This window comes from Amphiura filiformis, chromosome 3 (assembly GCF_039555335.1).
Source record: "Amphiura filiformis chromosome 3, Afil_fr2py, whole genome shotgun sequence".
Classification (NCBI taxonomy): domain Eukaryota; kingdom Metazoa; phylum Echinodermata; class Ophiuroidea; order Amphilepidida; family Amphiuridae; genus Amphiura; species Amphiura filiformis.
In genome coordinates, this window is record NC_092630.1 from 6,053,368 (window position 1) to 6,077,832 (window position 24,465).

Below are 24,465 nucleotides of genomic sequence, written 5' to 3' on the forward strand. Positions count from 1 at the left end.
TACAACACCCTTGCAGAAAAATAGCTCCTGTGTCGGATCAATCAGGTCTATTCATTTAAATCTTTAACATAACAAAGAAAAGTATTTTCCCCACCTATTTTAAGAGTCTTATAAGAATTGTAACAATTCTTATGTTTTTTCTTTATTTTTTGAAAATTCCCTTAATTTTGACAGTTTTTGATTTTTTTTGCCCACTTAGGAAGGAGCTATGATTACCAAACTTTCAGGGATGGTACAGGGTGTAACAATAAAATTTGTACAATTTTGAAAATAGAATGACACAAGCATGCTGCATATTTTTTGGTTTGATATTTATATGTCTATCAAGATAATTTCTTTAGCCACCAGATAAGCTTTGTTCCAATAAAATTGTAGGTATACAAGTGAAGATATAGCCAATTATGTAACCTAGTCTTAAAACCGCTTGGGCCACTTTTGTCTAAGTGTTACAAAAGTGACTGAATAGAGTTGAATCATGGACCAGTTGGACGGCGCTCTTACGATAGGTCGATTTAAACAGTGGGGTATTCGAAGTGGTAGAAATGATTAAATAATAGAATATCTCCTTGAGTTTTTGAAAGTAACAACTAAGCACTGACATAACAACCTCATTTACTAGAAATCGTGGCTGAAGCTCAACACCTTCAACCCCAATTCACGTTGGAAGAGCGTATTTTATGGTTGTGGTATTCGGTAGCACATGGAGTCAAGCAGAAACCATAAGATTGTTTATCTAGCTCATTTTCCAAACTCACATCTTCCATCAAGGCATAGAATTACATATAACTATGAGAAGTATGTAGAATTTGTTAACAGAAATGCTGGCAATAGTGGTCGCCCCAGAACAGCCAGAAGCCCAGCTGAACTTAATTTCAAAATCTTATTGTTTTGTACTTATGGATGCAAAAACTGTTCTCGGTTTTACCAATGATATCTCAGGGATATGAGAAATTACTTTATTTCTAAGATAATTTGAAAGAAATTTCATGACTTCATTTATAGAATTTAAAGAAATATCATGTTATTATTAAGTTCATGTTAATCATAATTATGAACAAACACCACTTATAATTCTTTTGTGTCAGTTCTTTTGATGTTAAATGCACGATAAGCACAATGGGCTATTCCAGAAATTAACGGCACCTACCCTAAAGAAGACATGAGATTCCCAATAAGTTTGCGTTTTCCCATGTCTTCTTTAGGGGTAAAAAGCCGTCCTCAGCAATTGCGAGCATCAACATGCGAGGGGGTATACACCCCCCCCCAAACCCACACACACGCATTTGAACATGAGAGTCCGTGATCATTATTTTTAGAATCCAATTAAATATTCATAGCTGATTGATCACTGATTATCGGTTATCGACTATCGATTAACACCATCTCAAACGCTGCTTACCAGCGTGCTAAGGTAAGACTGTGATGAAATCCGTAGGCATGATACTCTATGCACTACTGCTGGCTATATGATCTGACCTCATTGTTTACGAGGTCAGATCTTAAAAAAGATTAAGATTTTCCCATGTCTTCTTTAGGGGGTGGGCCAAAAATATCTGGATGCGCCCAATCTACGCGGTTCAAACTTGATATACGCTAACATGGCAAAAGTGGCCCAACACGTTTTCTGGACGATTTAATTAATCAAACATAACTTTTGAACCCAAGCTAGTAGAGAAACCAACTAAACGTCTTCTTTTAGCCAATATATTACTGATTGTATTGCATATAACATCTGTGCCGTAACTCTTTTAGTTTTTTCCTGAGAAGTCAAAATACAATTGTACAAATTTTATTGTTACAGCTAAATATCTAAATTCTCTCGTCAGTTTGTTTGGATAAAGTGTTTACTTTTTGAAAAAAAGTATTTTTTCCATTTTTAATATTAGGAAATGTTAGAAACACTGTAGCTTAAAAAAGAAACACTAAATTGGAAAAAAACTGACTAGAGAATTTAGATATTAATCTTATTTACCATCCCTGAAAGTTTGGTAACCATAGCACCCTTCCCTGTTGGCTAAAAAAATCCTAGAATTTAAGTAACACTAAGTTAGAAAGTAAACTTGGTTTGTATTATTCTGTGATATATTGGCAGCAAAATGAAACTTGAAACTTTTATATACAACTGCTATAAAGGAGAGAAAAATCAGTTTTAATAAAATCTTTCTTTTCAAAAATGTTGCTATTTTGAGAAATTGGCAAAGTCCCAAAAGCCCTTCCCTGTAGTAATTCAATGGGATTTTGAGATGACAAAAAATTGCGTAACTCAAAAACGCTTTGTTGGAAAAAAATAAAACTTGGAAAGTAAGGTTTATTCATCAATACACACATCCTATATCATTTTCAAGGAGTTCTGAGCATGGGTAAACGGAAAGTAACATGTAAGTCTGCAAATAACTGCTAATAAGACTTCTGTATGACCAAGCATCGCTCACCCAGAATTAAACAAAACTATGAACATTGAAGATTTTCTCATCACAGTTTACTTTACATTATAAATATTAAGTAATATGGCCTTTAAATTCACGTGACAATGGCAACTACATTTTAAGGTAATATTCCGTACCATCCAAACTATATATAACATGATAACGAATTTCCTATGTATTTTCCGGATTAATGACGAATACAAGAACCGTAAATCAATGCCAGCAATAAGTTGAGATTTACACTTGTAATTCACTACGCGCTAAAAATATCATCATATTATGGCAGCGTGTGCAATCATAATATTATGCAAGCCTGAAATATAATCCACATTCCCATCAGAGATACCCATCTCATATTATTAAAACAATCTGCAGTTTGTCAAACTTGTTCGGGATTACTTGCAATTTAAATGCCTTTTCTAATTCATCAGCAGGTACTCTGACTTTGCAATCACATAGAGCATTATTCACTAATTCTTCCTTCCTCAAAAGAAAAAAGTGTAAACTACGTCACTTAGTTAATGCCAACTGCAATTACATGATAACACTTTGACGCCTATAATGAGAACCCTTTGGCGTTTTTTTTTTATCGAGCTGTTTTTATATTTTTTTGTGATTCCAACTACAGGGCACAACAGCAGATAGATATCTGCTGAACATGTCAGTTTGAAATATTCATTTTAAACATTTGATTCTTTGAAAGCTATGTGGGGATGTTGAAATACTTGTTCTATTATACTCGGGTGCGACGAATTATTGAGAGACAGGATTGGGTATTGATGTGTTGTCAATTCGGTCGCAGCAGACATACCAGTGGGACATCCAGTCCATGTTCTTCTGATAAAAATGGTTTCCTGTAAGTAAATATAAGTTTTTGCTGATATGATGAGTTTTGGTCAGTGTTATTTCGTCGTCCAGGGTTTTATGTTCTCATTTTGTCTCCCATATTCAAAGAGCATAACACATGTTATTACAATTGATATCATAACAGCTAAATTTCAAGAGTAAATTACCTTAACATCTGTCAGTAGCATACAAACGGGGTTATATGAGAGCAAAAACCTACTAATTTGGAAATTAACTTCATGTTGCTTGTTATAACGGTTATTGTATTGTTTAACCGACGGACAAGGTGGTTTCATAATCAGCAATAACGTAACTGAACCGACATGGTCATTGTACTGATACGTTGTGGCGAGTGTATAAATTACTCGCACTATTAATGCAGTTTTCTAAGATACTTTGCATCCCTACATACGGGATGTGTTTAGACAATTTATGAGGCCATCATGTGTAGACTTCACGCTAGCTATCATGGTTCGATGTGAGCTAGACTAAGCATGAAAGTGATATTGCACCAATATAATCGCGATATAACGCATTGCATGGGGCTGAGGGGAGTTCTAGGACAGCTTGTAATCTCTTCGATAAGTTTTCATGACACAAGCGGTTATTTGGTGCTTCAAGCAATATATGCAACATAGTAGACAAAAGTTAATATCACAAAAACTGTCCCCGATGCTTTCGTGTGCCTCAAATCTACATTTTCTTTGAAGGCAGAGATATAACAGATACCACAAAATATGAAAGCACCCTAATAGAGGTAATCCGTGTTCTATAAGTTGCATATTCTATCAGCGACTGCAATACCTTGTTTAGGACTTTCAAAAGAAGTACCTGCATGTGCAACCACGACTGTTTCAAAATAGCCCGCCAAAGTCATATAGGTAACTCCGAGGCCGTGCATTGAATTGGTTTGAATGAGGAATACTACGGAAACCAGCGCCTTTTGTTACAGTCACACATGAGTAAAGTGGATAACCTCTATATATTATGATCAATTTCATTTTTCTTTAATTTCATTTTTCTTTACTTTCGTTCTCGCACCTGTGCTCAATGGCGATTTGTTGCCAAGTTTGACAAGCCACTGAATAGTGATGTTCTAATTCACAGAAAATTGAAACACTTAATCAAATTCCAGAGAGAGAGGCAATATTACAGTAATTGCTTCAACATGTTCAACTGGGGCACACCAGTGCACAGAACATTAAACCTAATAGTGCATAAGTAAGTAAAAGCACTGGTAGTGGTAATCGTTTAACGGCCATTAAGATGACTTTTTTTTATAAAGACTGCACAAAAAGTAACGCAGCTGTTATAAATACGCATATAGCGTCAGAACTAATAATGGTTTCCACAATATAGAAAGAAGGATGATTTGTTTACGCGCATTTTGATACCCCATTTGTCCAATTGCGTTACAGCAGTTATTTTTAAAGAAAAAATACCAGAATTTAAAAGTTGCAGCTATTTGTATTGATTTGAGGTCAGCGTGAAGATAAATGGACGGTTTTACGTGCCACATAATCATCGATCGCTGTAAACTGCAACTTTTAAATTTGGGTATTTTTCTTTAAAAGCACTACTGTGTTGTTATTATTGAACGACATTTGACAAATGTGGTATTAAAATGCGCGTAAATAAATTATCCTTCTTATTATGTAGAAATATTGTGGAAATAATTATTAGTTCTGAAGCTATAAGCGCATTCATAACAGCTGCGTTATTTTTTGTGCAGACTTTAGATCTTTGTAAACAGCATTCAAGTATTCCTTAGCAAAGGCTTATTGTTGGTTTAATCGTAAAAAAATGTTCTAAATATTAGAACTAGTGTACGACACTAACACACAACAAACATTTTGTGGTCTCAAAATAAACTGCTCACAAAATGTATCGTTACACTTGAAAATTTAAAAAATAAAGGGTATTGAGCAGGTTAATAATCTCGCCGTATACACCATTTTACTTCGAATTTTGACATCTCATTTATTGCTCTGCGATCTCATTGAAAAAAAGTTACAAGCATTTGAATGGTAAAGGGTCGGATTTCAAAAGTTTAGTAGACCCTATACAAAGGATCCTGCACAGGTTTCTGCATGAGTATTTAATGCGGTATTTGCTTAATTGATTCGTTCATTCAAATAAAAATCATTATGATTGCCGCATGGTTAATTAATTGAAGAAAATCAATGACAATAAAAAATGTGATCAATGTCATTGGGGATCAAGAATCAATCGCATCAAACACTACAGAAGCCATCACACGCATCGAGCAACTTAGCCATTCAAGAAGCAGTGACTCTCGGGTTTCGATGGTGGAATGAACGACATCATTTGCCTATGAGTCCGTGTTTCGGTCAGATGTACTTCGTGACTGAACCAACCATAAAGAGATGGAGAGATAGGTACCCAGCAAATACAAAAACGTTTAAAAAACGTTTTAAATAAGTTATATTTTGGCTTTTGGTTTAGGTAAAAACGTTTTAATAACATTAAAATGTCGGGTTATATAAAGGTTATGATAACGTTTTAAAACGTTTTGTATGAAAACACACTACAACAATATTTTTAAATGTTTTCAAAAATGTTATTGTAAACTATTTTTGCAAACATTTTGCAAAATATTGTGTCAATACTTAAAAAACATTATGTAAAAATATTTGAACCGAGGAAACACAGCAATGTTCTTAAAATGTTTTTTCAAAACCTTTTAATAACATTTAAATGTCAGGTTATATAAAGGTCATGAAAACGTTTTTAAAACGTTATTGAAAATATTTTGGGCAAACATTTTTCGCAAAATATTTTTCAACCCCAAAATAACATTCTGTTTAGAATGTTTTGTATCAAGTTTTCAAGAATGTTTTTGGAATGTTATTAAAACGTTTTTACACCCTTTATATAACCCGACATTTAAACGTTTTCTGTAAAACATTTTCGTTTGCTGAGCAGTAGATTATCAAAAAATGTTTTTTAAGGTTATGAAAACGTTTTATACTCTTAATATACCCTTTATATAGCCCGACATTTAAACGTTTTTTGACAACCTTTTATAACCTTTTGCGAATGATGACGAAAACGTTTTGTGTTTGCTGGGTATACAGGAATCGTTGATGACCTTCATAGAAGTAGCTATCCGAGTGTTACCTCTGTAGTAGCGCAGGGTGCAATGTCCGCGTTTCTCTTGATGAATTATGTTGTTCATGATGCGAATCCAGAGTATTCTTGTTCCCCATTGAGATCGATCACATTCTCTTTTATTGTCATTGCTTTTTTAACAATTCATCAGACAAGGGGCAAACATATCTGTATTAATTTAAATGAAAAAGGCGCACAATAAAGCAAGATACTCATCCAGAAACCTATGCAGGATCCATTGTATATGGGCTACTGCAAATTTCCGACCATTTCTCATGTTACCATTCAAATAATCGTCACTTTTTTCAACGAGATCTCAGAGCAACAAATGAGGTATCAAAATTCGCAGTATAAAATGCTGCATCCAGTAAATTGATTAATTTGGTCAATACTTATTAATAAATTAAACTGTATTAATTTAAAATTTGGTCAATACTGTTTATGTTTTATCGACAAATAAAACATGTTTGAACTTATTAAAGTAATACTATACGTGCATATGCATAGAGACTGAATGCTATAACTTCTCTTTGGTAAGGTATGGTAAGAATGTTCGAAAGCTTCAAATGTGTAAAATGTTCTGCTCGTTGCCCTCACGTTTCCTAAATATGTGGAATATGATCTAAACAAATTTTGAGCTAAGTATAAAGAGGAAAAACTTTTTCAGTCAAGGATTTGTGGCACACAATATAGAGTATTTTACTGTCTCGGTGAAGAGACAGACCATATTACAACACACTATTATGTAAACACAGCCAAAAAAGAAAGTCTCCAGTAGTTCCATCCCCATTTAATCAGATTCTGATGAGTTTATGGCAAAATAATTTATATAATAAGTTTCTATACACTCTCCTTCGAAGATTGATACCAAATTTGATATCAAAAGTTTAATCATCGTGAGCATGGGAACCGTTCTTTGGAAATTCGTGCAATTTTAAAAATGACATAGGGAGTTGTATCACGCGGCGGAGCTAGCGTGTGTGCCAAGAATTACGTCGCCTGAATAGGCCGGCCGGTTAATCGATAAAGCGTGACTGTTTGTGACTGCGGGAATTTCAAATGGGGTATAACATGTCGGGTTGTATGTGTAGCTGTTACACACATTTCGGCGTTCTTGTAAAGTTCTCTACCGGGAGATTTATTGAGTTCAAGTTCTAAACAGGTTGCGCAGACTTCAAAATAAGTAATGAGACAGATTTTTTCAATACGTCTTCTTGTAAGCATCATCAACATAAAATATAAAATTATCAGCATTCACACAACATTATCTGCAATGGCTTCTTTTACGACATTAAAAAAAGTATTTTTTACATCTACACATCTACACGCATATGAGATGTCTATATTCATTGTCATTAAAGGTTTACCCATGCATGTCAAAATGCAAATCAAATACCCCGCTCTTTTAATTGTGCGTAGGCAAGCATGGCAAGTGTACAATGATTCCTGTACGGGTTGCTTCGGGCCACATAATACGCTGATACCATGCTTTGACTTTTGCGTGGTCAATTCGTAATTTGTCATATTTAAAATTGCACGAATTTCCAAACAACGGTTCCTTTACTCATGATGATTAAACTTTTGATATCAAATTTGGTATCAATCTTCGAAGGAAAGTGTATAGAAAATTATTATCTAAATTATTTTGCCATAAACTCATCTGAATCTGATTAAATGGGGATGGAACTACTGGAGACTTTCTTTTTTTGGCTGTGTTATTACCAAGTATTATCTTTTAAAGCCGTATGTGAAACACCTGCAGGTATAGATTTTCAAATTTGATACCAATATTGATGGTCATAACCTATATCCATACAAGCGATAAGAAATGTAGACAGATTGATATGTCTGCTAGGTCCTAATTGATTTAATGAACATCATTTGCAGATTCTTAAAGCATAGCATCCTTGAGAAATGTAATAAACGGCTGGAACAACCACATCTGTACGACGTGATCAATTCGCAATTGATATTTACGTTTAACTGACTTTTTTACGGATAATTGGCACATTGCTGTAGTTGTCTACAAGTCACCATATGTGATGTGTCATGTCAAAAGGAGACACTTTTGGGCAGGATCATAAATGGAGAAATAGCCAAAAATCTGTCCGGGGTGATTTTTTTCCCAATTTGGGTTTGTTGCGAATTTGTGATGTCATTAATGTTAAAAATATTGTCTGATAGTTTCAGACCGGAATATAACTGGCATCTTGTATTTTTTGAGACATGTTTCAAGCTAATTTGTACTCTCAACATTGTCAATAATATTTTTAAAGGCCGATATCTCAATTTCCAATTTTATAATACCATAACATACGAACTAAATATCTTCGCTTAGGATGTCCGATTTCTTTGGGGAAAACGGCGTTGTGGAGCAAAATATCTCTTTATTTAAGATATGTAAAAACCTCAAAATTGATAACCTGCCCAAAAGTGTCTCCTTTTGACATGACACGTCACATATAATGTACATAATTTAGGAGTTCCGTTATTACGGCTGTGTGTTATGATCATTTTTTTAAACAAACCATATAAGAGTTGAGGGCGCTATTTACATATATTTCAAACATAAATTAGCCAAATAATACGAGTTATACCTTACATTTTATGATAAATATTTGTTTGAAAACTCCTGTGTCATTTGTTAGCCTGTTTGCTGATGTTTTAGTATCATTTTCCAAGTGCCTACCCCTTGTAAAGATACAAGCAAGATAACATATCGCATAAAAAGTAAATTAGATGATGTGAATATAAAAGGTATGGGTGCGAAGAAACTTAATTCATTTATGCAATCTAAAAACTTACTCCAACATTTTCGTAACTCATCTGAGTTCACTTCTTCATCAACTACTGTGATCCCGGGGTTGTGACTTTTGGGTGACATGGCGGTAGTGGAATCACGTGATTAGCCACGTGATATCGACCCACGTCGATATTACAAATAACAAAATATTGTTACTTTTTCGACTCCCTTATATTTTCATTGTTTTGTTTGTAACACGTATCTAAAGTTGTTTGATGGCATGTACAACTGTATTCATTTTTAAATAAAGTTGAACAATGTTGGCGCTATTTATCTCAAATCTTGTTTGCATCTTTACAAAGGGTAGATATTAGAATAATGGTATCATAATATCAGAAAAGTGACTGTCAAATGGCAAGGAAATTTAAAACAAAACTGTGTATCATAATAACTCAATAATTGTTCAATTTGAATTTACCACTAATTAAATATTATATTATAATGTTTTGTTAGAAAAATTAATAAATGATCACATCAAACAACCTTCGGAAATGCATATCGTCCATGATAGGCGAAAGCGTAATTTTTTCATCAACATACAAAATAAATATATGTTAGTAATATAACAAAATGGTGCAGTCCAAAGTTCGAGAGAAGTATGAGAGTAAATGAACAATTTCAGGGTTTTATCATAGAGAACGAAGCCCATACAAAGCTGTGCTAGCCTATTTTCAGAATATAGGTTATTATATTGGCATAGACAGGTACAGCTTTTCACAGCTACTTATAAACATGGTTTGCAGTATTTTAGCAATACACCCGAATTTCTTAATGCATCTCAAAAATCATATTATATTTCTTTCTTATGTTAAGCTTACGCAAGGACTTCCACATTCTTATTCCCGAGTATTTTAATTGATATAACATTTCAAAATAAAACTACAGAGTAAAAATTATATGCTGAAGTCATTATTATGCACAAAATTAAGAAAATTTGAAATATTATGCATAACGACGAGAGTGTAGTATTGTATGAGAAGTGACGAGAAGGTCCAACATAATCATTACTTGTTTCGTAAACTCACAGCACTGAAGATGATTGCGACTAGAAACATACCATTGTCTTGTACATACATACATGATTGCATCCTGTGAGGCTGTGTTTGTAAAACACTGATTTGATTAATTAAATGTATGAATTCACAATTCTAGAAATGAATTGATGTACACAGAACCTTTAGTAAGAACAAAATTAAACAAGGGCTGTCAAATCGATCGAAGAAGCAAATTACTAGAAAAATATTTCTATAGGGTATGTTTGTGCTTTGTCATCATATATGAAGCTTCAGATATTATTCAGACCCGGTTTAGATTATGCCCATTCAACATATTTCACCATTCTTCAAATTTATTTATTTATTTTTCACATTTTTTAAAACATCTCAAAACGAACAAAGATAACAAAACCGCGGATTAAGTAAAACTTAAATAAGGATACCCATTTTACTTTTAGATACTAATAACCGAGACAAGTATGCTATGTCCCAAGGATCAATCAGAAGTAATATGTAAGTCTGCAAATAAAAGCTTACAAGACTTACATTTGTCCAAGCACCACACATACATATTAACCTAGTTTGGCTATTTGTATGGGCTTAACTATGTCTTTGTAAATTACACAACTTAGTTTCTAGAGGATTGCTTCATTTCCGTTTTTTCGGCCAGACCTGGAAAAGAGCGCTCAATTTGCTTGGGATGGCAGGTAGACTTGAGATAATAGTGCCGGAGTGTCCTCATAAAAATGATTAATACTCGGCAAGAATCGATCTTTGCAGTGTGCATCATCAAATACTAGATGATAAGAATATTATCATATTAAAGTCTCTGTCTTGGTGGAAATATGTCTTCAAATGATGATTGCATTATGTGGACAGTGCCTTAAAAATTCAAAGCAGAAAGACCCATAAAAAACCAAAATCACTGGTTAAATATATTAGTCATTCTAATATTTCACCTGTTTTAACCAGTCAATATCACAATAGGGCTAGCTGCTATTGTGCTATTGATTGGTTAAAACAGTTCAACAATTAGGATGACAAATACATATGACCATTGATTTTGGTTTTTTCATGGGTCTTTCTGCTTTGATTTTTAAGGCACTGACCACTTAATGTGAACTTAACATAACACGTCTTGGTTAAAAAAAGTTTTTGAATGCATCCCTTTTGTATAATAACTAAATATCATTGTTATCCTTTATCTAAAACATTGCACTCTGTTTTCTTTCCTAATTTCATGAATATTCAAACGCATGGTGTCGTTTTAACGCATTATAGGTTGAAGTCCCACAGTCTAAACTATTTTAGTAACAATGTCCTTCAAATGTTCTGTTCACGTGACAATGACAATTTCCTTTCAATGTAATATTCCGGACCATAACAAATTTCCGATGTTTCGACTATTTCCGGCTCAATGGCGAATTTTGCCTTTAGACGTAGAATGAAACCGACCATGAATCAATGTCAATGACAACCACATATTTACACCTTGTAATATTGCAATACGAACTAAAAATATATCGTCCAGGGATATTAAATCATTTTATGTAAGCATGTGCAATGAAAATAATTATACAAGCCTGCAATTTAATCTTAATTCCCACCAGATATACTCATCTGATATATTAAAACAATATACGGTTTATCAAACCAGGGGATCAAACTTGTTCTGGATTACTTGCAATTTAAATGCCGTTTCTAATTCATCAGCAGGTACTCTGACTTCTCAATCACACTGAACATATTCACTACCTCTTTCTTCCTGAAAAGATCCTAAGAAAAAAAAGGTGTCAACTACGTCACTTAGTTAATGCCAATTGCAATTACATAATAACATTTTGACGCCTGTAATGAGAACCCTTTGGCGTTTTTTATCGAGTTGTTTTGATAATTTTTGTGTGCGTCTAACTACCGCATAGTAGTAGATAACTGCTTAACACGTCACTCGGAAGCATTCATTTTAAACGTTTGATTCTCTAAAAGCAACTGCGGAGAAGTTCGAATACTTGTTTTATTATGCTTGAGTCTGATGAATTACTACGAGACAGAATTGGGTCTTGAAATGCAATAAATTCGGTCGCAGCAGACGTACCAGCGGGATATCCAGTCCATACGGGGTTGATAAGTTATTTCAAGGAGGGTGTTCGACATTCTGGTGATAAAATGTGTTCTTGTAAGTCAATATTACAAACCGGACAATTTGAAATTTCGTGAGAATGTATATGACTGAAAACGCGCAGCGAAATAATATTGATATCAGAAGCATCGGTACTAACTTGGACAACACTAATATTAATATCAATGTCGGTTGGAGCGCTAAAAGAGACATATACGAAACCCCAAGTTTCGTGGTCCTTTGCACATGGTCAATTGCATCCTTTGACAAAACGATAAGACAATAGCGTCAACTATATTATTATCTACTGCTTAGTGCCAGTAATGGGTAAGTGCAACATAGCTTCCCTGTGAACATTTGGTAATATACACACAGTACGAGTATATTGTACTTATAAACACAGTGGCTACAAATGGCAGCTATTGTACTTACCAACTTCTGGCACTGAGCAGTCGAAATAAACGTATAGTTAGCTTTTAATTTCGTTCTGAGCGTATTCAGTATTTGCTTGATCATTTTATATCATTGTTTTCATTTAATTATAAATATTGGACTTTATGCTTGTTTTATATTGATATGATGAGTTTTGGTCAGTGCTACATCTTTGTCCAGGGTTTCTGTTTATTCCGTTTTTGCTATTTGTAAATAAATACAAATAACACATGTATTTACAGTTGATATCCTACACAGCTTAATTAAAATAGCAAATTACCATAACATCTGTTAACGTAACATCAGACAGGTTTAGATGAAGGTCTGATATTTTCTAAATTAAATTCATGTTTACTCGTTAATTGTTACCGAAGGACAGCGTGATTATGCCTGCACTTTTGATAAAGAAAACAGTCTGAAGTTGTATAATCAGCGATAATGAAACAACAGGGTATTGTACTGTTACTTTGTAACCAAGGTATACGTTACAAATACTATTCAGCATCGAAGTGGTTACGTAATTCTCTTGGTTACCGGATCACGCTATTTTGATATGCCTTCAAGTGCCATATACTTTGTGTGGTGATTGTTTCGATCGTGGTTCATAACTCAAGCGCGTGATCCCGTTGACATAGTAACATTACGTAATTTCGATACTGAATTACTGCAGTTCACTACGATACCTTTTATCCATCCATGATGTGTGTTTATTAATATTCCGCAGTCAGTTAGTCAATCCATGAGGCCATCATCTATGGACTTCGCGTTAGCTATCATGGCTCGATGTAAGATAGACGAACCATGAAAGTGATATTGCACCAAATGTAATCATGATATAACGTATAGGTTGAGGCTGAGGGGAAGCTTAAAATTGGTGGAAGCTTATAATCTCTTCGATGGGTTTTCATGACACAAGTATTTATTTTGTGCTTAGACTACATAGCAGACAAGAGGCAATACCACAAAGACAGTCTTTCATATTTTTTCTGAGTAAAATGATAGCCATTCAATTTGATTTTATGAAGTTATAAAGGGACTGGTGGCTTCAAATTGACATTATCTTTGAAGACCGCGATATATAAGATTTCAATAAAGAAACAACACGTTGCCGATTGAGTCCGATGATTTGACATTTCTATATTACTGACTAAATTGGTATCTTCAAAGAGCCAAAAAATATTTCCAAACAAACAGTCTACACAAATGTTTCAGAATTGTTAATTTTTTACTACAGGAATTAGCGCAGGAATGATTGCTCTCGCTTCATCTCAGCTCGAATCTATATTATTTTAGTAGCAGGTGTGGACCCTTTTACGTGGTACATGTTGCAGACCTATATCTGAACTTGTCTTAGCAAGGTTTTCCTATTGAACGCATTTTATATACCTCTGGGTTCCCTACCATATATCATCATTGCCATGGAACATACTATGTAGGTATTCAGTGTTCTCCCAGTAGTGATAATAGGTTACCAGGAACAAGAGGATACGTTAACACCTTAGCACTTGTAGATAAGCTTATAGCATACATTGGCATTTCAAGAGTGGTGAGAATACATATGGGTTAGACTGGGACCGGGAAGGGGACACATAAACGTGCTGTCATAATTTACCTAACCATGTTTTTTTCACCAATTGTTTTTGTTAGTGTTTTCTGTGTAGGGTGGTTGTAGTGATCGCTGTGTGCGTTTAAAACCAAACAAACAAGTACATGTTGCAAAATACCAGCCTAGGTCAATTACTTTTCTGAAAATACGCTTCGGAAATCCCTATTCATAATTTTCAGAATGACGATAGCCCCACAATAGCGTTTTTATATTTAGTATAAGCAATTGAAGCGGGTTTTTTTTTATCACTTCAATTGGCAAGTAACTCATGTGGATGTCTTTTAAGTACATGAGTTAATTACGTCAATCAAAAAATATATTTGTGACAAATGTGTACAAACGTGTACCCTTTCGGAAAGTAAGCTTCCAATGTCCCTGTCGTAGTTTTGAGAAGGACGAACAACACACTTATCGCAATAACTATCATGAAATGAAAATACCACTCAGACTTGCTGAACCGCTTCTTGTAAGAGCTACAAAATATCACATTTTAATGCCTTTACACGCGCCATTATTAAGATAGGAATGACATTAATTTAATATAAATAAATAAATAAATAAATAAATAAATAAATAAATAAATAAATAAATAAATAAATAAATAAATAAATAAATAAATAAATAAATAAATAAATAAATAAATAAATAAATAAATAAATAAATAAATAAACACTGAAGCTAGCTAATAACCAACGGAGATAATGTTATATAATGCAATGTAACGTACCAATTTCGAAGTTCCTTGCATAAATCTGATTCGTTCAATAATATCTTTAGATAACCACAACCATATGGACAGACAATTCGTCACTAACTTGTTGTTTGTATATTGATTTTGTTGTGCTATTTTATTTTATTTAATATTTACGTCAAATATTGATCCCAAAAGGTAGGAATCCTATTTTTCCATAGGTAATAATACATTCTAGTCAATTTCCAGCGAATCTGTTTGAGCAACCAAAATTGATCTTATTCTAGTAATAAATGCAAAGAAAATCCCTAAAAGAACAAAATTGTCTTCGATTGAAATTAATGACGATTTTCAGGCGTTCAAGTTAGAGTTGATGCCTATATTCTTAATACAATATGAGCTGAGAGCGCTCTTGTTTCATATAGCACAAAATGCAGCAGTGACTCGACAGAGGCAATATACATCTATCACGTTACTCCTTGCCTACACATGGCATAATCTGTTATAGGTTAGATGAAGATATGCACACAAGTACGATAAATCCCTACTTGACTTGTGAACGTCTCAGAGGGTTCGGTTATAAATGAGGCACACAATTTACTTTGCGAGTGGATTCAAAAAGTATTATTCTATCAAAGAAGTAAGACGTATGATTTTATTGCACATTTTTTAACATACGTCAGAAAGGTGTATACGTGTGATATAAAAAAAACTGTCATGGTGAAATTTTTAGCAAAGAACTTAATAATAATTATTATTGATTTGATCGTCAAAAATATTTTCAAAATACTTAAACTGGTTTATATATACATGCAACAAACGTGACGTTCATGGTCTGAAATATTTGACAGTTGTTGTCGATAAATTTCAAACGTGTTTATTAAAGTATTAGTACGTGTATAGGCATACGGTCTAAATGGTTTGCAATAGCTTCGGTCTTGCAGTGAAACAGCTGGTAGGAAAGTAAAGGGATGAAAAATGTTTGATGCTCAAATTTAAAGGCAACTTTACAAGCAATAAAAATATACGAAAGCATTCAAATGTTCTGCTAGCTGCTAAAGACCGTACTATTAATATTCAGGAAGGGCGAGTGTGTAAGTGGGATACCATCTCCATGAACTGAATTGACATAAACTTAGTCCTTCACGGCATACTTAGTAGGCACGTCCGTACATGATATTATTTTTGTGTTTCACATAATATATCTTTTCTTACATTTTATCAATATGATAATGAATATAGTAAACATAGTAAACGAGTTCACATAACTGATGAGGCATACATTATGCGGGGTATTTAACATCTTCCTGACTAGCCAGAACATACATTGTCATGAGACTGTTCGATAAAAAAATAGTTAGAACAGAGACCATGCGTTAGAATGAACAATATGGCCGATCGCTTTCCTTCCTGTGACCACGCCTCCCGACATTGTCCTTATGCAGTCTCACCCCGCTGCCTAAAGATGTAGAATATGAGCTCAACAAAATTGAAGAGGAGCAAGGACTTCTATCAGTCAAGAAATGAATGAGGATTTTTGGCACGCAATTTAAAACACTTTCCTGTCTAGGGGAAGAGAATTATTTCACAGCCCCTAAACAACACAATATAATATAGTACAAAGTATTGCCTTTTAAAGCCGGATGTGAAGTACCTGCAGGTATAGATCTTCAAATTTGATACCAATATTGAGGGTCATAACCTATATGCCAACTGAATATCCATACAAGCGATAAGAAATGTAGACAGATTGATATGTCTGCTAGGTCCTAATTGATTTAATGAACATCGTTTGCAGATTCTAAAAGCATAGCATCCTTTTGAAATGTAATAAACTGCTGCAACAACCTACTTCGGTACGACGTGACAAATTCGCAATTTAGTGATATTTGCTTATACATGTAGTTGTCACTTAACTGGTAATTGTTACATTCATATCTTCTTTAACTCACCAGTTAATGCATATTGGACCTATGTGGTTAAATACCACTAATTAGTGATGGACAGTGCTTAAAAAAAGAGATGGACTATTTTCTTGTATGGCATCTGAAATTACTGACAAAAATACCAAGCAGTATAGCAAAAATGTGCAAATTTCAGAGTATTATGCAGAAATAACATGTTTTCTACTATTATTTTACAGTTTTGATGAATAGTTCACCAAATTCATCCGCTGCACATCGATTTTCCCACCAAGTCGTATGCTCTTATGAAAGGAGGGCGCACTGTAAAATTGCGGTCTTTACACTTCAGTGGGCTAAAACAAAAAATACTCAGGATATCATATGTTGAGATTGTGGTGATTTGAGTTTGCAACATTCTGCTCTTGATTGATAATAATTTCTTTTCAATGTGAGAGTTCTATGTATGAAAAAATCGTGCTTGAAATGAACGACTTCTCCCATGCAAAATGTGTTATAGAGAGTTTAGTTGTATTGCACATGCCATGTGTTAAGTTTTTTGTGTCTTGTCATAACATATCACATCAGTATTATAAAAAGCAAATTTGTTAAGTATAATTACGTAAAGAACGGCAAAAGTAAGGAAAAAGGATATAAGTATACTTTGAATTGCCCTTAATACGACATTAACAAGAAGAGTAGGAAACCTGCGACATTTTTTGTCGGTTCCTGGTATTAAGAAGATTTCATTATACATACATTGACGTGACTGAAGTAAGAGTTGGCAATCAGTGGCTGGTACTGTTAGTTATAGGCGGTTGAACCCAGTACCTCTCTTATGATTAACGCGTTTTATCAAGTTTGAAGTTGCAAGTTCATGTGGTTGAAATTATATTGACCGTGTATGAGGAAAAGGGTATATCATTTAAATATCATATCTGTATTGGGTAAGAACTTTCTTTTTACAAAACGGTTTAATATTGTAATTCTTTTGATGTTTCTAATAGTTCAGCAGCATGTAAAATTGGAGTCTTTCTGTGGTGTTTAATATCTACTGGATATGAAAAAGCGTATGTCCGAGTATAACAATCCGAATTTGCCATAATTGTTGATCATTCGATGCTATTTGACAGCCCGTTTTTCAAAAGCTCCTTGATTTGAATATGCTTCCAAAAAATGATGGCTATTTCAGCTGCATGTAAAATTTATGTTTTGCCTATAAAAATGCGTATGAAAAAAATTTGTATAACAGTCCAAATTCATCATAAAAATAATAAACGCATTTTAATATATAATTTTAAAAACGTACCACAACAGATGTTTTGAATCGTATAAAATACTTCAATTTAGCATAAAATAAAATGTAAGTGTTATTGTGTTTGGTAGTATGTGTGTTACGCGTATGGTTTTACCTGGCTCATTAGTTTTTCACTTATAACTAGCAAGATAGTAAACTTTCTATAGCTACGAATACGCTCAATATCATCTAATGCATTCATAAATTCTGTATTGCTTTCCATTACTGTCTACTTTGAGTCATTGAACACCATTAGCGGTGTAATATATATATGATATAAAGATATCATTTGCAGTAGATGTTAGTTCTACTTTCTGTGAGTTATTTCCATTACCTAAACAGACTTAGATATATGAACTGAAACATCAGCCTGATATGAATCGGTGATCTATAGTCGGAGTACGTACTTAAATTAAAATGATAACCAACAATGCAAGTTATGCAAGTTAATAACATGCAATCTTCTGCGGATTCTGATTTAGAGTGGGAAGGGGCTTAGCTTGTAAAATTTAGCTAAGATTTAGCTGAAATTGTAACAAGAAAAAAGTAGCGATAACCTCTGGTCATGCTGGTAAAATACATGAAATGGTTTTAGGCACATGTTTTTTGTATCTTTTTGAAATTTTACTTTGTTTTAAGCTTGATTTTGTTTGTGACTCAAATTATGATGTTTGAGAAAAAGTTATGTGTAAAATGAAAAGTGGAATAACACATAATGAATGCTCAGAATGGCTGTTTGTTGAAATAGCAGTTGTTCTTTTGAAATGAAACAAAAGAGTGAAATAAATTATGACATCCGCAAAAGGAAGATAAAATCTTTTTATAAACAATAACCCAAACTTCAATACTTACCGCTTAGTAATATCCGCAATAGAAATATTCCACTTAAGCAATCCGTATGGCGTGTTTTCCGATACAGAAAAATTGTTCCATAATAAATAAATGTATCAAATGCTGATTTCCTCCGATATAGTACTAATAGACAGTCGTAATATCCTTTTTATGGGTACAAATATTATTGTTGTGAATGCACGAGTCCAATAGTTAACTGGCAGACGGCAGAGAAGTGGCTGGTTTACGTTCGTGATACACACGTTGTGAATGGTCCAACGAAGAAGACTAGTGTCATATTAATAATAAGTGGAGAGTGGAAATACGCACGGTTGATGCAGAAAGCATCCTCACAGATGAGAAAAGAGCGCCGCCAACATGATGCTCCTGGAGAAAATTGAGAGAGAAATTCACTTACATGATTGGATTGAATTACAATAAATAATATGCAATATGCTGTTTAATGTCATTTTGGTTTAAATAGTGAACAACATTAAAGGTGAGTCTATACATACACTATCTTACTGCCAAAATATACTTGGATCATAAAGGGTACTGGGATTACATTCTGAAACATGTTTTTCACTCGAAAAAACTTTATAAAACTTCAAAGAGTTGACCCTCTATCAACTGACTTGATCCCTCGATGCTTCCGAATAGTTCCTGCATAAATATTGATTAAATATAGCTATTTACAATTTTAGCTGTTGAGCATTTACCAGTGAGGCCGAACCATATTCTCCAAAGCTGGACAAGTTCAAGTTTATTCACAAAGGCTGAACTCCATGTGAGGAACGTCAGAAACAAATAAACCTCCAGAATGAAGTAAATTTAAAGACAATTATTATCATTTTTCAAATGTTTTCTAGGCATATATGTTCCTAATTCCGATTCCCACAACTTAAGATTCCAATAATCTTAAAAATGATAGTTTCAGGCGATCTCATTTTCAATTGTTAAATCTTGGATGGTAATCCCAGCTGATATCAAAAACCCTTTAAGAATCTCGTTTAAAGTACTGCGTTCTTTTTAGGTCCCCACATATATGTGGGGCTTATGTTATCATCCAGATGGTTGTTCGTTTGTTTCTTTGTATCTTTGTTTCTTTCTTGGTTTCTTTGTTTGGCTGTCCGGCTGTCCGGCGGAAGCAAATTCATTAATCCACTGTGCAGGTCCAACCCAATGGCCGATCAACTTCAAACTTGGTACAGTGATAGGGTAGGGTGGTTCCATGTGCTGTATAGTTTTGTGTTACATTATTTGCATATTTATGCATATTTATGAGCTCATTTGCATATTTTGCCTACATTTCTGTTAATACACTCTGCAGCTCAAACGCAATCACCGATCAACTTCAAACTTGGTACGGTGATAGTATATGGTGGCCTCTTGTGCTGTGTACTTTTGTGTCATGTTATTTGCATATTTAAGAATATTAATGAGCTCATTTGCATATTTCGCCTATATTGTCATTTATCCACTCTGTAGCTTAAACGCATTCACCGAGCAACTTCAAACTTGGTACGGTGATAGGAAATAGTGACTGGCCTGATGTGCTGAATAGTTTTATGTAATTATATTTGCATATTAAATATGCATTAATATTCATAATATTCATAAGTATTCATAAATTTTATAAATATTAATGAGTTCATTTGCATATTTTGCCTACATTTCCATTAATCCACTTTCCGGCTTAAACACAATCACCGATCAACTTCAAATTTGGTCTTGTGGTAGTATCCTTTATATTTACCATCCTTTATTGTGGGGGCCACCTTAATTACGAACCGCGTTATTCTAGTTTAGTTAATACTTATCAGTTATTTCACTAATCTGTATTTTAATGAATTCTATTGTAAAATTGAGAGTGTACGCATTTGTTCGTGTCATCTTGTATAATTGAAGACAGACTATTAAAAAGACTAGTTTGCGCATGACGTCCTGTCAACCATACCAAAAATGCCGTACTGCGCAGGTCAGCAACCAATCACGCCGCGTCTTTGTCCTGACGTCAGACGCAAACTAGTCTTTTCAATTCGGTCTTCAATATGATAATTTCTGATAAATGTAATTTCTTATCACTGTGTATATGCTCATACGTGTTGGTAGATAATCAAGCAAAGTAGCTTTAAACTGTCATTCAACACAAACATATATTGAGATAGGTACCTCAATATTTCGATGTGTACAACACACATCCTCATCAGTAGGGTTCCAATGATGAACTGATGGAGTTGAATATCCTACTCACGCCCTTTGATATCCTTTCTATTGATCGGATTACGGCATTATTATAATGAAGGGAGCTCAAGTCCTTGATCACGGTTGAGCGCTGGAGTGTGTTTTATGATTTGAAGCATGGCCTTCCGATCAATAGAAAGGACATCAAAGGTCGCGAGCAGGACATTCAACAACATCAGATCATCATTGGAGCCCTCCTGATGAGGATGTGTGTTGTACACATCGAAATATTGAGGTAACTATATCAATATATGTTTGTGTTGAATGACAGTTTAAATATACTTTTCATGTAATTTCTTGTATTTATAATTAAGTTTATGTACCGCATATCCTTTTGATGTTTCTTGGCATTCTAAATAAAATAAAAAAGAATAAATAAAAATAAAATGAAATGAAATGAAATGAAATGAAAAAATAAATAAAATAAAAATAAAATAAAATAAATTAAAATAAAATAAAATAAAATAAAATAAAATAAAATAAAATAAAATAAAATAAAATAAAATAAAATAAAAATAAATAAATAAAAAAATTCAAAAAATGAATTGATTTCCGTTAAACAGTTGCAGCTTGAAAGGAGTTTTGGCAAAAAAATACAACATGTTATTTATTCCATTATAATAAATGAATTATTGTTATCAGTCGCCAGACGTATGCCCTTCAAAATAAACTGCCCATGACGTTGACGGTCCATATTCCATTCATTATATAGACCTGATGCATTTCTTATACTTCCGACTCTTTCTAACAAAAAAATCTATATTCATATTTATACATATGGCATATATGATATCAACTTCATGCATAATTTGTTATTGTACATCAAAACAAATAGTGCATATATAATATAATATCCTGGATACTATGTAACTGTAGACAGATACCAGATAAAGTATATCAATTTTTAATAAGTTGCTATAAAATTTGGATTAATTTTGTCGTGAATTAGATAAATTATTTGATATCAAAAGGACATTTCTCGTATTCAGAATGTGTGTCTGCTCATTTCACAAAAATACTGTGCAAACGTTGCTATTTGATCCCTTAATAATTATCTCCATCTCACATCCCCCATCATTTCTATCCATGCATCCACTCATTATGAGGGGTTTCCTTAGGGGACTACATATTACAGTTACGATACCAAATTACTCTACTCAATATATAATGATGGATTTCTTATCGTTGATATCCAATGCGTTAAGGAATCTCTCACCTTCATTGTCCAGGAGGCACTGGCTTGAGAATTACAATTAACTGGCAGCGCAAGAGAGGATTATAACACACTAGTACATGTACAAAGGGTGGTATGCCAGGGATTGTTGCATCTCAGTAACTTTATACTGTCACCAACTAAGAACATATGACAAGAAGTACTTTTTCATATTTTTTGCTTATTAATTAGCTAATTTGCATATACAATTAGCGATAACTATCTTTTAACTGCAGTCTTGCTTGTGGAGAAGTGTGCCCGATATTTAGAAATATCAGTCACATTCCGAGAACCTTAAGATAGCAATATACTGATACCTCCGGGAGAGGCAATACTTCATTCCCAGCAGTCAGTTGTAAGGTTGACATGGATAATATTTATATAATCTAAACGAAAACAAGTCAAAGTGATTTTTATAGGTTTTTATACTGCATCTGTTATGTTAGGGAAACTATATTAGCAGAGAACATCTAAGAAAATGGGTCACCACCGAGAGAGTATAGTTCTCCTCCTCCTTTAAGCTCTGTCGATTTTGTTTCAAGTCCATTATTTCAACATGTTCAATAATGATAGTAAGGGTAATAATTATGATGATGATGATGATGATGAATGGCGAACAACTGACCGGTACAAGTTAAATTCATTCGTAAAAGGATAAAACATTTAAAACATTAATATCAATTGTGCCTGTTTGCTTGTTTGCTTGTATGTTTAGTTAAGGGGTTTTGGTACACCAACAATAACATAAACATCCACCTGGTAGTACATGGCGCTATGTGGAGACATTTGAGTTAGCATTTTGTCTTGCTATATTAGTGGAACCAATGATTTTTGGTATCCTTACACTCAAATGATAAAACTAGAATTGGTTCTATTTTTTACTATGACCTCTATGCTTACCACGAGGGGTCGAAGGTCATAGTGGGGGGAAATGTAAAATGCATGTTTTGTATCATGTTGTAATACACCTCAAGTTGGTCCTGTCATTGCTAGGAATAAAAAAGTCAAGTGTCATATTGTACTAGGGTGCTTAGTTCAGGTGTTATAGTTTAAATGGTTCAATGGCGCCCTGTCAAATTACTCCTCTCGACCTCGGAATCGGATGAAATCATGGGTCAAAGGTTATGCATGTTGATATTTCTATTGGACTTTGGCTGCATTAACTCTGAAGGGGGCATGGCAATAGGGGAGTAATTGAGACCAGTTTCGATGAAATCGGAACATTTTTAAATTTTAACATCTTTGTATTGTTCCCTGTGATAAGAGGAACAATTTGAGATACATTACAAAACGGTGGGATTATTTTTAAGTTTTGGCCCCACTGTGACCTTCGACCCCTCGTGGGAACCACAGGGAGCATAGAAAAAAGGGAACCTTAAATTTAAGGTTTAAGGATGCCAAAACAAATTGTTTCCACTAATGTATCAATTAGCAGTGTTTTATTTCATACTAGGGAAGTAATGATCTGACTTATGAAGGTCACATTAGATTATGCTCTTTGTTCAGTATACAAATGTATTGCGGTATGCTATGGAAATCTTTGGGTCTGCTCCTTCGGTTATCACCATATCACGATCGACTCACCGTCATTTATCCCCATGCATCCACTCATTCACCTGTTTAATATATGAGGGGATTACTAAAGGGACTAGATCTCAGAGATACGATATCAAATTACTCTCCTCAATTATTATGAAGAATTTCTTATCATTAATGTCAGTATGAAGAAATCTCTCACTCACTTTCACTTCATGAGGCATTGACCTTTCATAACTCTTGCGATGTACAGCTATACAAAGAGTATTATAGAAAGGATTACAATGTGCATTGTATTTGCAATATGCAGTATGCAAACTACGAATGGGTGGATGGTGTGGGGGGGGGGGGGGCGTCTGACAATCATGTCATTTAGTTTATATTTAAGAAATA